General features: G+C 38.4%; 1 protein-coding gene across 3 annotated transcripts in view; it reads right to left on the minus strand.

The window, feature by feature from the left end:
- tsnare1 (T-SNARE Domain Containing 1) overlaps positions 1 to 12,070 on the minus strand; it is a 213,404-nt gene that overhangs the window by 80,561 nt on the left and 120,773 nt on the right. The window lies entirely within an intron of this gene.

Below are 12,070 nucleotides of genomic sequence, written 5' to 3' on the forward strand. Positions count from 1 at the left end.
GAGATTTAAGGCGTTTTCACACCTTTTTCGCTCAGAGAAGTTACTTGGAACTCTGAAGTGCTCTCTCCCACTTAGTTTGCTTCTTTTGGCCAAATGTGAGCGTAGCAATCAGAGCGAGACCTCGCTGAGAAAGGAGTCTCTCAGTACATTCCCAAGCCAAAGTGCGCCTCCACTAGAATGTGAACGTGATCTGAATGCAGTCAACTACTGTGAGGACACGTTGCCATATGTTGTCTACTTATGTGACTAAATTCAACTTATAACATGGTTCTTGAAAGGTTTCAGGTTGGCCCAACTATTAGAAATTATTTGTGACATTTTCTGTTAGTGTAAATTACAACACCTAACATATTCACTGTGTTAAGGATCAGTGCTCTTGGTGACGGATAAGTTCATTCGTAAAGTTTTTGGACTGGTTAAGATCAGTTGATTATAGTTCTGTACGTGATTATAAGTGTTCCATACTATACTTAGTATTTTACAACATATTAATATTCTTTGAGGAAGAACAAAATTTGACTTTTAGTGGGAGAACTGACCAATTTTACACCTCTGTACAGTCTGTGAAAATAACCCAAAAGCCTTTGCTTGCATTATGCAAAATGCATTGTTCTGGATCCTGGATAAAATGTGATGCAAGGCTTTAAAATCCAACACTTTCAAGTGCAGCGCTGTCAGAGTAGTGCTAAATATGAAGACACCAAATGGACACCTATAACTTGAGTATAGAACGTGGTTGTATATTCAAATAAACCAGCTTGAATTTCACTGAGAAGCTATACTTACCCCCTAAATAATGTTTAATTCCAACCTCACAGCCAACCAGGCAAATGTGTTTTGAAAAAATCTGTTTACATTGCATATATTCCTTTTTTTCTGTCAGGGTAACAAGGAAAAAGAGATCAACATTCTGTGACTTTAACTTTGTTGAATTTTTTACTGAACTTGGTTAAAGTTGAAGAACATAATCTCACTACTATGAATGTTAATGCTATAGTCATTATGGACCACTGGATGTTTCATACATTATCAACAGCCAAAACATTTTAACAACACCAACAATGTCAGTCTGACTGTACTGGGATTCTTGTTTCTTTCTGTTGTTGAAAAAGAAATGAACGGACAGAAAAGGAAGTGTTGCTTTTTCATTTCTATCATTTTGGGGGTTTTTTAACTATAATGTCACCCCTCTGATTTTACCCAGTTACTAGTATTTGATTGTAGTATTTCATGAGTTTTTACTGAACAACAACCCAAAATTATGAATAAAGAAGTCTACTATTTTGCGCCATAAACTGCCGTTCCTCTAACGGCCACCATCCAAAAAACAGTCATTCTCCAAAGACTCCTGTGTTAAAATGCCCACTGTCCCATTACAATTTAAGAGTCTGGCACAGAAGCAGCAGGTGCCTGCGTTTGTGCATTGCAGCTATACAATTCTTGGACATAGACTATGACTTAAACTTGATAACACCATTTTGTTATGGTCAAGTCTTACGTCTAAAAAAACATCATGGCAGTATCCAAAATGCTAATGTTGAGGCCTTAAAATGTGCTGTCCAAAGACAATGATCAGCTACATCTAGCCTTTATATGTTGTCTAACGCTGTCAAAGGCACCATTTTAACTTCTTTTTCCAAAACATGTAACCATGAGAATTTATTCTTATTAAAAGCTTCAACAACTTCTGTTATTTTTTATCCAAACTAATGTTGTAAGATGGCCACAGAAAATTTATTTTCTTATTTTCATAGCAGCACTACGAGCCAATCAGACCAGTGTTACATTATTATGTTTTACAGTGTCAGTTGCAGTTTGTCAGGTGTAGTCCGGTTTACGGAGCACATCAGCAGACTCTGTCATGTCAGTTTTGATTTGGCAACATGCGATGACGTATCTGCTGTCCGCAGGCACATTAGTCATTGTTCTCTGTCGACGCTTGTCATTTCTGATTCCTTTTGTTCTCACTGACCAACTCACAATTCACAAGCTGAGCAGTTTGGTGTGACTTCACGCTCCCAATCAGCCCTGTAGATAGATCAGTTTGAGGCCTTAAATGAGCTCAGATAAAGCAACAAAGCATTTTAATGTAAAAATCCAGACATTTTATCAGATTAAGTCTCACAGAGAACAACAACAGAGGTAAGTGTTCCAACAACATTAATTTAGATGCTGTAGATACATACAGCGAGAGGGAGGAGTACTTGCATTCAGATGGTTACTGACAAGTTATCCTATCAACACAGAGAGAAGATGGTTCAAAACAGAAGTCTTGTTTCCTTAACATCAGCAAATGAGCGTTCCATGCTGAGAAAGACAGACCTCTTCTTTACCTTCACCCTCACTACATCAGGAGAAGTCGTGCGGCCCTGAGAAGTGCCCTGATTGCTAATGTAGCTTTTATGATTGGTTTTACATAGCTAATGTGAAACCTGTAGACTTCTCCAGTATATTACCTCAATTCACCCAAATCGTGTCTTTATCGTCCTCTGCGCAGTGATTGTGTGCTTCGGTGTGGAGGCTTAGGAGAAGCATCACTTCTTATTATTTGAAACTTTAGCTATGTTAGATGTGAGGGTTCACAACAGTAACAGTAACAGTTTGTTTACTATACAAACTCAGAGACACTTTGTCACTGTGTACTTTATCAGGTACATCTTGCTTTTTTTTCTGGCCTCATATACATGAGGCAAATCATCACCACTTCACAAAGTTGCTCCCCTGGAGTGTTTGATTACAATGAACTCATTGTCATATTTGAGAAATCAGTTTAGATGAGACTTGTGACATATTTTAGGTTTTGTGTGCTATGCTTGGCACAATCCTGTCACCAGTACTCAAGAACCCCAAAACATAGATTTAATTTTTTTTTTTTTAATAAATTCTTGAAAAATAAGTCCTCATATTGAATATTCATTCAATTTCAGTTAAGAGTTAACATGTTAATTTACACAACGTTCAAAATCTACAGTACCTTAACTCTTCAATAGTCAGATGCTATTTAGTAATTTCAGTATATATTTTCAAGTCTTTGCTCAAATACACTATTCTTAAACCATTCACAAAGGCAACAGATTAGACGCTTGTGAGCAATTATTTAGATTTATGATTATTTCATCAAAAATGATATAGTAACATGGTTAAAATTAGAGTAGTGGTAGTGGATTATGTCACTTCCTTGTCATGTCACTCACTTTTGTCTGTTCCTATTCCAGACTAAATGTGTTTCAGTGTTGCATATATGTCGTGGGACATAATTTCCTGTCAATAATTACTGTTCTTTGTGTTTATGTTGAATAAATAAGTTTAACAATTATAATAGGCATGTATCAAGAAAAGCAAAACAAAAAAACTTATGTTATAAATTTTTACATTTGAGATGTTATATCTGACATGTAATTTGGTTCTCAAAAAATTGGGACAAGAGGCAAAATGTGGGAGGTTCACAGGAGCTATTATGTATTGAAGGAGTATTTATATCAATTAGCAGTTTAACATGTGTATCTAAAAAAAAGGCTGCTAAATGTAGTACAGTAAAGACTTCATCAGTGCTGTATGTAATGTTGGTCCTCTGCTTAGAATCCTGAAAGAACAAATACAGATATATAAGAGGAAATATTCCTGGAATGACTGGGGGACAATGCAGGCACTTTTAAAGCATACTAGATTACCATTACTACAACACGGATGATAGGATTCCACAATCTAAATTACCTCAGTTTAGTAATAGAATTTCAGATATTTGCATAAAATATCAACAATCCAAATGTGCACTTTTCCATTGCATGTAAAATTTTAAAGAAACTGCAACACTCTGGTGCCAGATTGGATGAATTAAAAAGAGAACGCTGCCTGTGTTTACTCTGGGGTTATAGCTTGACAAGCTAGTTTTATTAAGTGTGTTTGCATTTGTTTCAGGAATTGTACATTTGTGCAAATTGCATCTGCAAGGCATGCGTAACAAACACAAGCTTGGTAGCATTAGCTTGCTAATACGTGTTCTAGCTAATGATTAAAGTCGATTTTTCAGAGGAATGCCAGTCAGTCTAAATGTGCGTGGTGCACATTTCCTTGCAGATACTAACCCAGATACATTTGGATCATATCATTTCTGGATCTGTTCATTACCCAGTTCATCCAGTGCAGATGCATTTTTGTTGGTAGTGGCTTGTTTTGACTGTATAAGATCTGTATTGATCAAAATGGCTGACTCGCTGTAAAACAGCCTGTTTCAGTTTAGGCGTTGTTTTCAATAAATTCCACGCTCAAAAAATGTTTTGTCTCACTCCCATTTCTTCTTGTTGCATGTTGAAGCTCAACTTGGAACCTTGTTAAGGTCCAACCATGCAAAATATGATTTATTTTTATGAGATGTTAATTTTAGTAGGACTTAAAGTTTTGATGAATTAATTTAAAACACCGTCAAAACTGATACGTTTATGTGTCCCTGCTAAATGACCAACATTGTGTGGATGACATTAGTTGTTTATGGATCTTGAGGAAAAACTATATGTTGTTTATTTGTCAAAAAATAAAGGGATCCACTCGTCTTTAAATGGAGTCTCAAATTTCACTCCAATTCTGATGTTTTGAACAAGGCTAAAGGAATTTTGGCCCAATGAGTTTGTTTCTCCAGTCAGCTAAAGCTGGCGTAACTTTTTACTTCTGAGTAAAAAGTTACGCCAATAAGACAATGTAATCAGCTGGATTGTAAGAAGCACTGTTATGTAAAGATATTGAAGATACAAGTAGCTTAGATGAAGGACAAATAGTGGATCTGGTATTTTCTATGACACTAAAACATCCCTGCCTATCCCACTCTCACTGTCTTTGATACGTGTGCTTAATGCTGATATGAAATTCTCTCCACATCTACCACCCGAGTCTAAAGGCATTGGGCAACAGGACACAGTGTCACTGCTGCAGCAGAAAAACTGTTAAGCAGATTTACGTGCACGCCTGCTGGTGAGAAAAGGGGGGAGGAAGAGGGGAAAAAATGACCTTTTTACAACATTTAGTCCATGAGAGACATCTCTATTATTTTTCGCTGTGACTAAATAAACTGTTTATAAATGTAAAATCATGTCTCCTCTTTGGCAGTAGCCCAAGGACTAGACATCCCTGAACAATGTGAATGCCAGCAGCAGGACCTGAAGGTCAACAAGGAGACCAAGCTGAAATATTAAAGACAGACGTTGGAGTCTGCTGTGGCTCAATCTGCTTCCCCTTGTGTGATAATTTTTTTTTTCAGAACAAAAGGATGAAGGCAACAAATGACATTCATTCCTGTCACTGTTCAAGAGCTTTTCTACACAAGCGATGGGCCTGGAATCAGCAGATATGTCCATCTGTTCACCTAACATTTTGGCTCACACCAACACTTAACGTAACGGCTGGCCAGATTGCTGTGGAAATAACTGTGGGTATGCTCAGTACCCAGAACAGTTAAAGTTACCTCTGACTTATAGTCTAGCCCCATCCCAAAAAGTTTCTAATGCATGATCAGCACTTATCAGTACCCCTTGTCTACACTTGATCAAATCAGCTTAAACAGAGAACAGATGATGGTAGAACTTAATACTTGTGGCCACAGAGGTTAACTTCATCATTCAGCAGACTGACTTTGGTGGAAGTGTGAGATTCCTTGAAGGTATGTAGAGTACAATTTTGTACTTAATTGAAAGATAAGCAAATTCAATTACTAATATACATATATATATATATATATATATATATATATATATAAAGAAGCTTTAAAGAAATACTCTTTTCATTGGTGACACATTGTGTATGGTGGACCCATTGAAAGACACCACAAAGACTGATGTGGAATTTTCTGTGGACGGATTTCTGTGGATGCATGGATGGATGGATTCTTCCCCCATTCATCCACAGAAGATGCCCTTCTGACTTTGGGGACATACATCATGAATCAGATTTTTTTAATTTTCTTTTTTAGTGCCATGTCATTTCAACTTTATTTCAAGGTTTGAGTTGCCAATCCTTACAACAGTCTTAACTGTATAGTCTTATTTTAAATATGTAATTGTTCAGTTGTGGTGAATGTAGTTATGACAGTTAATTTTAAAAAAAATTGGAATAGTTAGATTTTTTTAATGTAATGACCTACTTTACTAGAATTTAATAAAAATTTAATGAAATATCAATATCATTTTTTTCTATATTATCTATCTGTATATCATTTAAAGGGCTTTTCTCATCAGTAGTTGAATCAATTTCAGCAACATGTCAGAACTAGTTGTAATAATTTAATGTGGTTTGTTGTGGTTTGTTGTTGCATGGCATTTTCACTGTATATCAGAAATAACACCATAGTTTACCTGCTTTGACAGTTATCGTGTTATTCTGATTCCCAATTTTACAGGGTTACAAGGAATTTAATGTGTGCAGTGAGACGCAACAGATTTCATAGAAAGCAATCTTCTTTTTATCTGTTGACCCACACTAGATGATCTGCCATCATGCTAGAAACATCTATGTATAAAGACAGGAAAATCAATGCACTTTTGATGGTAGAGGTTAATAACAGATGCTTTTGCTAAGAAACCACATTCTCTCAGACACTTTCTGCTCCAACCATTATAGTCTTGTTTGCCTGGTGAACTGATTTATCTGGGGGTCTTTCCACTATATCTGAAGTGTAACTATGTGGATGGATTGTCCTGAGGATGCATCAATAAGACAGAAACACTTTGCTGTGGACTTTTTTTCCCACTGCTTCTCGTGGCCAGGTGTGGTATTCAGATTGCATTTAATTAATCAGCAGAGACAGATCCTAACCTGAGGCTAAGCATAGGCTCCACAAACTCGTAATAAAACAACTAACACAGAACATGTGATTTTTGCTTGACAGGTGAGGTTGTAAAGTAGTAACCAATTCCAAACTTTCAATAAGTTAAACTACATCTCAAAATTAAAAAGTAGTCCAAGAAGAAGGAGATGTGGTATATCTGCCTGCCCAATTTATATGACTTTGATGCACGCACACATGTGCATAAGATGTATAGTTGTTTATCGATCATATTACATTGAGCTGAAATGAATTAAATTGACCTGATTGATATATGTAATGAGCCTGACTTGGATAAGTGGAAGAAAATGAATGGATGAATGGATATTTGTGTGTGGTCTTTATGTATTGTTCCTTGATTCTGTTATAAACTACATTTATATTTTTTATATTATTGTATAATTATATTTTGATGCTTTGTTTGAACTGGACTCACCTGTGCCTTTTGCAGCTCATCCCTGCCTTCGGTGTTGTCTGGTGTTCGCAGCATTTTTCTAAACGCAAGGTCTTCGTTGTCAGATAAAGTAAAGATGGTTTTTGAATTTCTTGTGTTTTCTTTATTTTTATGTGTATTGTTAAGTTTTCAGGGTCACTGTAAAAGTGAGTCATTTCTATGTGAATGAACACCATCTCCTGGTTGTCTTGGTTATTAATCATCCAGCTGATTAAGATTTTACTGTTATAGTTTTTGACACACCTTGCCATCCAGTTAAGGCTGATTTTCTATGAACATTTTAGGAAACCTGATGATGTTATATTTCAGACATTTTCAAATGACAGTTTTGCAGATAAAACCTTTTGTATTTGGATATTCCAAATCCTAGCTCTAACTTTATCTGCCATTGACCTGGTTGATATTAAGGAATTAAAAGTACCAATGGACTTGGAGAGCAAAGCTGACAGGAAGACTTCTGTAGCTTCAAGTCAGTGCATCAGGATCACAGCTGCAGCCAGGAGGCCTCAGCAGAGTGCGCATATATGGCACATCAAGTCTCTGAGGAGTGCAAAATTAACCTCAGAACCACAAACCTTTTCCAGAGAGAGAGAGAGGAAGAGAGAGGCTGATAACGATGACAGACATGGCTCCTCTGGGAGTAAAGCCATTAAAAAAAAAGTGGCATGTTGGGACTCACAGCAAACACTGCTGATTTAGTGTATGGAAGGATGTTTGGGTAGAATGTTTGGACTGAAAGGATAGAGGCGAGAAGGGTGGTGTGGAGGTGAAAAAACACATTGTCAGATGCTATCGCTTTTCCCAAAGAAACAGCGTCAAGCCCCTCAGCACCTGCCTAAGTGCTGACGATGACATTTATCCATGCTGCTATAACTAAAGCGAGGACCAGACAACCCTGTCTGAACACCAATCATCTGCCTGGCCCATCTCTGCTGCAGTGCTGAAATGAAGCTGTCATTCGTGCGGCAGCTCTTTCACTGTGTGTCACTCTGCAGAGAGAGATTGATGCGCTTGCTTTTTTTTGTTCCTATTCAGGCTTCAGCTCCTGCGGTGGGATTAGCTGATTTGAAACATTGATGAAGTTCAAACAGCTCTGACTGGGCACAGAGATACATCTTCATTATATTGCAAAGTGCTCCTAAAACATTATCATTATTCTTCAAACTGCTGGACAGCAAGCTGCCGTCTGATGCTGGACTGTCACATAAAGGCTTGTCAATTTAAAAGCTGACTGCTGCGGCATGTGCCGGGCTTCTATCTTCTATCATTCAGCCATATGCTTCTGAGATGGCTCGTGAAGTTTTACAATATGTCTTCAAAAGTTTCATCAGCAGATTGTGCACAACCAGAGAGGATTGTTCAGTAAACCCCCCACATCAGGATTCTTGTCGAAACATACAAATCACAACTGGTGTAGTGAGTGTTTAGTATTGTTTTCTTCTGCAATAATTCTCTAGTGTGGGAAGCATATGTAATGTGATTCATGGAAATCATGCAGAGGTGGCTGGGTGGATGGCGGTAGCACAACATTCAGGATGGGAATTGACAAGAATTTAGCGATTCCGATTCTGTTATTGATATCACGTATCAATTCTCATTGGGTTCTTGCTGGCTCTGCTTCAAAAATCACCACCATTGCTTAAGCATGATGTAGGTATTCCCCCCTTTTGCTGTGATCAGTGTTGTACTCATTACACAAAGAAATAGAGTATTACACATATTACAAAGAAAAGGTTACTTGAAAATAATGCCATACATTACCTAATTACTTGCCAGGGAAAGCAATTCGTTACGCTACTCGTTACATTACATACGAAACATATTGTCTTATAAGTACCACTCCCAGACACCAACAGAAAACCCTATCCTAATGACAACACACATGTGATCTTTCTCTTAGTATTTAGGTACGAACACAAAGCTGACAGCACAAGGCAAAGATGAAAACCAACACAGAGACTTCAAAGCGCTCATCACAGTGATTTTACTTTAGAAACGGATGCTGACAGCCTGACTGCTCATCGCTGCCTTTTTTACCTGTTGATGATCAGACTGGGTCAGCATCAACTCAGCTTTACCATCTCACTCTTGTAAAAATAAAAAAAATAAATTACTGTCCTTATCCCTAGTGCAGACCACATCACTGTTTTACTCTTTTGACACATGACCTGAAACCAGCTGATGGTAGTGCAAGTTCAAGTGGAACCAATAAGGCAAGGCGACTAACAATTCCAGGGCATCAAATTGCTGGGAACCGGTTCTCAACAAGAACCAGTTCTTGATTCCCATTCCTATTCAGGACCAGAAAGCAACATCATGAGTCTTAGTGTGGTTAAGTTAGGACAAACATAAAACTGTGGTTGCTGAAAATCACTACCCATCAAATTTAGGATTAGGATTTAGGTTTGGTTGCTATCCATCCCTTTTTGTAGGCTCTCACTTGTTAGGAATATCTAAATAGAAAAGCTTTTAAGAAAAGCTAGTTTCTGAGAATCTGAATATTTAACTAAAATAATACCCAATCCTTATCACAGCTGTATATGGATTAGGGATGGATTTTGTTTTAGTCTCCCAAAAGATCTGGTCAATGTTAAGTGGTTACAGTGGTCAATTATCCAAATAGTGAGGCTTTGTATGTATTAATACAGTATAGCAGCTGAACATACTATTAGGCTAGCGACTAGAATACGGGACACATACCAAGAATACCTGTTCAATCAAAATTAACTTCACTTTGATCTGCTGAAAAACTGCAGTGATTTCCCTGTCTCCTTTATTAGGCTCTGGGATGGTAACCTTAAATGTTTAAAGAATCTGCTTCCTCTACAGAAGACGTGTCAGTGGGATTAAAGAGGTCCTCAAAGATTTCCTTGTAACGCTCGACTATATCCTCAGTTGAAATCAGCAGCATTCCTCCTGCACTATACATGTTCTACTTGACCTGCAGGTACCCCTCAGCTGCCTCCCACAGTCTATCCAAGCCTGAAAGGACTCCATCTTCATGGCTCTCTTCACCTCCAGTGTTGACCATCTGTGGATTACCACCACAACAGGCACCAATCACCTTAATGCAGCAACCAAAAAAATGGACAGTCAATTCAGACAACAGAGAGTTGACATTTCATGTCCCAATAGCAATCCTTGATAACCACAAGGGCCTCCATTCTTGACCGTCACCTGACACACATTGCATTCAACCTCTGTGGTGCTTCCTAGAGGCGGTGGGCCTACAGGAGAAAAGTCTCCTCATCATCTTGTGTCTGGCCATGCCCCAGGAGCTAAGGACACCAGGTGCTCCCCCTGGAGTAGGGCTGGGCGATATGACCCCAAATTCACATCTCAATATTTTTTAGCTGGATGGCGATATAAGATATATATCTCGATATTTTTTTAAAGCCATAAAGTAAGAACAAAAAGAGAGTTCTTAGTCAAAGCTGTGTCCCAGATGCCACACAGGCACTTTTATTAACATACAGCATAGATGTACATGAAAAAAACTACTCAAAAATAAATTATGAGCATTTATTAAATAATGATGCTCCATAAATAAAATAAAACTATGTTGTTTTGTGCATAACAAAGAGCTCACAATTGTGCAGTCAAAATGTAAACTAAAAGACGCTGAGCAACTTCTACTGCGTGACTGACAGCCTGGAGTTTGAAATCCGCTTCGTAACCATGTCTCCGAACAGGTGCCATTTATGGTCCTTATACACACACAATACGGTAATATTACGTTGAAGCACAGTACGTATTACTCCGCGAGGCTCCTCGGTAGCCGTAATGCTCCGACAATCCATCAAGCGGTGCAGCTCCGTAGCTTACCAAAGTTGAACTAAAACATTTTTTGACAGATTGCTGAGCGCTGTGTATCACATAAAATCAGTTCGCGGCCAACCCCACGCACGGGGCGATGCGCAGTAACTCATTAACGGAGATTTGCCGTGTCCATCTTGTCGCTGCCTGCAGGTGAAGCGATGGGGGAGGAGGGGGAGTTGTGTTCAGTGAAGGAGAGGCGAGGTCGAGTAACGTTGCGTAAAGACAAAAGTGGACGAAAGAGAGGCAAACTTGTGGCTCCACAAGTATAATTATAACGTAACATAGACTATATCGATATAAAGGATATTGTCACATCTTATATCTTGTATAAAAATATATCGATATTTTTTAAAAACTCGATATATCGCCCAGCCCTACCCTGGAGGTCCTTCCCCAGGCCTGGTTGTCTCCAGGTTGTGGCCTCCGTATCCCTATCCTGGGGAACCTGGTCCCTTGGTTTATTACCTCTCATAGGAGTCATCTGAAAATGTGAAAATCTCGAGATTAATTCGCTCCTTATGTGCTATCACAGCAATTTTATGAATGAGAAGATTAATTCGAGTGGCACTCAGCTGTTTCATGGGCAGCAGTAGGGGAGGAGTCAGAGAGAAACTTAGAGTTTGTTGAAGAATACCTGCCAGTGAGCAGGTTTAGTTCACAGTCTGTTACTGTGGTAACTGACTCAGAGTGGAAGTTCACTTGCTTTCTTGAACAGAAAACCAGATTTGTGAGGTAAACCTGCTTCCTGTATTAGGGCCATTGTCTGTTGCTATCATTTTCAATCTCTTCGTTAATTTTCTAGTCTTTTTTAATGATAGTCTTAGCCTGATTTCTTTAACCTGGGTTCCTCCAAGCAGGCACCTAAAGGATCAGGATAAGCACTCACGTGAAAGGGCATCTTCCCAATTATTGATAAGGATGTTGGCAACAGCGTGGCTGACTTTTCTTAGCTGAGAAGCATTATGATTCCATACACATTTTACCTA

Source organism: Oreochromis niloticus, linkage group LG11 (assembly GCF_001858045.2).
Source record: "Oreochromis niloticus isolate F11D_XX linkage group LG11, O_niloticus_UMD_NMBU, whole genome shotgun sequence".
NCBI lineage: Eukaryota > Metazoa > Chordata > Actinopteri > Cichliformes > Cichlidae > Oreochromis > Oreochromis niloticus.